General features: G+C 51.7%; 1 protein-coding gene and 1 long non-coding RNA gene across 2 annotated transcripts in view; both read right to left on the reverse strand.

Annotated features, from left to right (window-relative positions):
• Positions 1-5,000, reverse strand: part of LOC127923119 (rhophilin-2-like) — a gene marked incomplete at its 3' end in the record, with an annotated part of 64,481 nt that overhangs the window by 38,848 nt on the left and 20,633 nt on the right. The window lies entirely within an intron of this gene.
• Positions 2,073-3,177, reverse strand: LOC127923120 (uncharacterized). Its single transcript, XR_008113398.1, has 3 exons — positions 3,073-3,177; positions 2,853-3,028; positions 2,073-2,323 (listed from the first exon to the last, which is right to left on the reverse strand). It is a non-coding gene; the product is annotated as an uncharacterized LOC127923120 (long non-coding RNA).

Genomic DNA, 5,000 nt, shown 5'->3' on the forward strand with positions numbered 1-5,000 from the left:
AGAACAGAGGACCCTTCTGTCAGGGCTAGTGGGTTACATCCCTATAGAACAGACAGGAGAACAGAGGACCCTTCTGTCAGGGCTAGTGGGTTACATCCCTATAGAACAGACAGGAGAACAGAGGACCCTTCTGTCAGGGCTAGTGGGTTACATCCCTATAGAACAGACAGGAGAACAGAGGACCCTTCTGTCAGGGCTAGTGGGTTACATCCCTATAGAACAGACAGGAGAACAGAGGACCCTTCTGTCAGGGCTAGTGGGTTACATCCCTATAGAACAGACAGGAGAACAGAGGACCCTTCTGTCAGGGCTAGTGGGTTACATCCCTATAGAACAGACAGGAGAACAGAGGACCCTTCTGTCAGGGCTAGTGGGTTACATCCCTATAGAACAGACAGGAGAACAGAGGACCCTTCTGTCAGGGCTAGTGGGTTACATCCCTATAGAACAGACAGGAGAACAGAGGACCCTTCTGTCAGGGCTAGTGGGTTACATCCCTATAGAACAGACAGGAGAACAGAGGACCCTTCTGTCAGGGCTAGTGGGTTACATCCCTATAGAACAGACAGGAGAACAGAGGACCCTTCTGCCAGATCCCTAACTACCTGTTCTTCTGGTGTCCCTAGCAACAGGCTGCCAGACCCTAACTACCTGTTCTTCTGGTATCAGAGCAACAGGCTGCCAGACCTAACTACCTGTTCTTCTGGTATCCCTACAGAACAGCAACAGGCTGCCAGACCTAACTACCTGTTCTTCTGGTATCATAGCAACAGGCTGCCAGACCTAACTACCTGTTCTTCTGGTATCCTAGCAACAGGCTGCCAGACCTAACTACCTGTTCTTCTGGTGTCCTAGCAACAGGCTGCCAGACCTAATTACCTGTTCTTCTGGTGTCCTATAGAACAGCAACAGGCTGTCCAGTTACATCCCTAATTACCTGTTCTTCTGGTGTCCTAGCAACAGGCTGCCAGACCTAACTACCTGTTCTTCTGGAACCAGGAGCAACAGGCTGCCATACCTAACTACCTGTTCTTCTGGTGTCCTAGCAACAGGCTGCCATACCTAACTACCTGTTCTTCTGGTGGCCTACAGAACAGCAACAGGCTGCCAGACCTAACTACCTGTTCTTCTGGTGTCCTAGCAACAGGCTGCCATACCTAACTACCTGTTCTTCTGGTGTCATAGAACAACAGGCTGCCAGACCTAACTACCTGTTCTTCTAGAACCAGGAGCAACAGGCTGCCAGACCTAACTACCCGTTCTTCTGGTGTTACATCCTAGCAACAGGCTGCCATACCCTAACTACCTGTTCTTCTGGTATCCTAGCAACAGGCTGCCAGACCTAACTACCTGTTCTTCTGGTGTCCTAGCAACAGGCTGCCAGACCTAACAGGCTGCCAGACCCTTCTACCTGTTCTTCTGGTGTCCTAGCAACAGGCTGCCATACCTAACTACCTGTTCTTCTGGTGTCAGAGCAACAGGCTGCCAGACCTAACGTTCTTCTGGTGTCCTAGCAACAGGCTGCCATACCTAACTACCTGTTCTTCTGGTGGCCTAGCAACAGGCTGCCAGACCTAACTACCTGTTCTTCTGGTATCCTAGCAACAGGCTGCCAGACCTAACTACCTGTTCTTCTGGTGTCAGAGCAACAGGCTGCCAGACCTAACTACCTGTTCTTCTGGTGGCCTAGCAACAGGCTGCCAGACCTAACTACCTGTTCTTCTGGTGTCCTAGAAACAGGCTGCCAGACCTAACTACCTGTTCTGCTGGTGTCAGAGAAACAGGCTGCCAGACCTAACTACCTGTTCTTCTGGTGTCATAGCAACAGGCTGCCAGACCTAACTACCTGTTCTGCTGGTGTCCTAGCAACAGGCTGCCAGACCTAACTACCTGTTCTTCTGGTGTCAGAGAAACAAGCTGCCAGACCTAACTACCTGTTCTTCTGGTGGCCAGAGCAACAGGCTGCCAGACCTAACTACCTGTTCTTCTGGTGTCCTAGCAACAGGCTGCCATACCTAACTACCTGTTCTTCTGGTGTCAGAGAAACAAGCTGCCAGACCTAACTACCTGTTCTTCTGGTGTCCTAGCAACAGGCTGCCATACCTAACTACCTGTTCTTCTGGTGTCAGAGAAACAAGCTGCCAGACCTAACTACCTGTTCTTCTGGTGTCCTAGCAACAGGCTGCCAGACCTAACTACCTGTTCTTCTGGTGTCCTAGCAACAGGCTGCCAGACCTAACTACCTGTTCTTCTGGTGTCCTAGCAACAGGCTGCCAGACCTAACTACCTGTTCTTCTGGTGTCCTAGCAACAGGCTGCCAGACCTAACTACCTGTTCTTCTGGTGTCATAGCAACAGGCTGCCAGACCTAACTACCTGTTCTTCTGTGTCCAGAGAAACAGGCTGCCAGACCTAACTACCTGTTCTTCTGGTGTCCTAGCAACAGGCTGCCATACCTAACTACCTGTTCTTCTGGTACCCTAGCAACAGGCTGCCAGACCTAACTACCTGTTCTTCTGGTGTCCTAGCAACAGGCTGCCAGACCTAACTACCTGTTCTTCTGGTGTCAGAGAAACAAGCTGCCAGACCTAACTACCTGTTCTTCTGGTGTACCAGAGAAACAGGCTGCCAGACCTAACTACCTGTTCTTCTGGTGGCCTAGCAACAGGCTGCCAGACCTAATTACCTGTTCTTCTGGTGTCCTAGCAACAGGCTGCCATACCTAACTACCTGTTCTTCTGGTGTCAGAGAAACAGGCTGCCAGACCTAACTACCTGTTCTTCTGGTGTCCAGCAACAGGCTGCCATACCTAACTACCTGTTCTTCTGGTGTCAGAGAAACAAGCTGCCAGACCTAACTACCTGTTCTTCTGGTGTCCTAGCAACAGGCTGCCAGACCTAACTACCTGTTCTTCTGGTGTCCTAGCAACAGGCTGCCAGACCTAACTACCTGTTCTTCTGGTGTCCTAGCAACAGGCTGCCAGACCTAACTACCTGTTCTTCTGGTGTCCTAGCAACAGGCTGCCAGACCTAACTACCTGTTCTTCTGGTGTCATAGCAACAGGCTGCCAGACCTAACTACCTGTTCTTCTGGTGTCCTAGCAACAGGCTGCCAGACCTAACTACCTGTTCTTCTGGTGTCCTAGCAACAGGCTGCCATACCTAACTACCTGTTCTTCTGGTGTCCTAGCAACAGGCTGCCAGACCTAACTACCTGTTCTTCTGGTGTCCTAGCAACAGGCTGCCAGACCTAACTACCTGTTCTTCTGGTGTCAGAGAAACAGGCTGCCAGACCTAACTACCTGTTCTTCTGGTGTCCTAGCAACAGGCTGCCAGACCTAACTACCTGTTCTTCTGGTGTCCTAGCAACAGGCTGCCAGACCTAACTACCTGTTCTTCTGGTGGCCTAGCAACAGGCTGCCAGACCTAACTACCTGTTCTTCTGGTGTCAGAGCAACAGGCTGCCAGACCTAACTACCTGTTCTTCTGGTGTCAGAGAAACAGGCTGCCAGACCTAACTACCTGTTCTTCTGGTGTCAGAGCAACAGGCTGCCAGACCTAACTACCTGTTGTTCTGGTACCAGAGAAACAGGCGGCCAGACCTAACTACCTGTTCTTCTGATACCAAAGAAACAGGCTGCCAGACCTAACTACCTGTTCTTCTGGTACCAAAGAAACAGGCGGCCAGACCTAACTACCTGTTCTTCTGGTACCAAAGAAACAGGCGGCCAGACCTAACTACCTGTTCTTCTGGTACCAAAAAAACAGGCGGCCAGACCTAACTACCTGTTCTTCTGGCATCATAGCAACAGGCTGCCAGACCTAACTACCTGTTCTTCTGGTGTCCTAGCAACAGGCAGCCAGACCTAACTACCTGTTCTTCTGGTGTCATAGCAACAGACTCTGACTAAAGTAGACAACTTAGCTGCCATACCTAACTACCTGTTCTTCTGGTTTCATAGCAACAGGCTGCCATACCTAACTACCTGTTCTTCTGGTGTCCTAGCAACAGGCTGCCAGACCTAACTACCTGTTCTGCTGGTGTCATAGCAACAGGCTGCCAGACCTAACTACCTGTTCTGCTGGTGTCAGAGCAACAGGCTGCCAGACCTAACTACCTGTTCTGCTGGTGTCCTAGCAACAGGCTGCCAGACCTAACTACCTGTTCTTCTGGTACCAAAGAAACAGGCGAGACACAGAGAGACCTAACTACCTGTTCTCCTGGTATCACTAGCAACAGGCTGCCAGACCGAACTACCTGTTCTTCTGGTGTCATAGCAACAGGATGCCAGACCTAACACAGCCTGTTTTTCTGGTACCAGAGAAACAGGCTGCCAGACCTAACTACCTGTTCTTCTGGTACCAGAGAAACAGGCGGCCAGACCTAACTACCTGTTCTTCTGGTGTCAGAGAAACAGGCTGCCAGATCTAACTATGTCAACACACACAGATAGACAAGGACACAGCAGTCAGTCTCCAAGGTTACAGAGTAATGTTCCTGTGTTCCTAGCCAATAGCAGAGCTAACAAGTTGACAGAGGTGTGTCAGAGAGAGAGTACACTGTGTCAGCAAAGAAAACAAGACAGAGAGAGAAACTGGTCGGCTTAGCAACACATAGTTGTGCTCCTCAATATGACGACACCTACAGATACATAACCCCAGACTGAAATAGAACACATGATAGAGACGTACCAGAGAGAGAGAGACCCAGCGGGCCAAGGCGACAAAGACCCAGCGGCCCCTGGTGGCGACCCGGCCCAGCGGGACCCTGAGAAAGAGAAAGAGACAGAGACCCAGCGGGCCCCTGGTGGCGAGAGACCCAGCGAGGGCCCCTGGTGGCGACCCGACCCAGCGAGGCCCCTGAGAGAGCGAGACAAAGACCCAGCGGGGCCCCTGGTGGCGACCCGACCCAGCGAGGCCCCTGGGCGAGACCCGACCCAGCGAGGCCCCTGGCGAGACCCAGAGAGAGAAAGAGAGAGACCCAGCGGGACAGAGGCGACCC

This window comes from Oncorhynchus keta, unplaced genomic scaffold (assembly GCF_023373465.1).
Source record: "Oncorhynchus keta strain PuntledgeMale-10-30-2019 unplaced genomic scaffold, Oket_V2 Un_contig_2845_pilon_pilon, whole genome shotgun sequence".
Classification (NCBI taxonomy): Eukaryota; Metazoa; Chordata; class Actinopteri; order Salmoniformes; family Salmonidae; genus Oncorhynchus; species Oncorhynchus keta.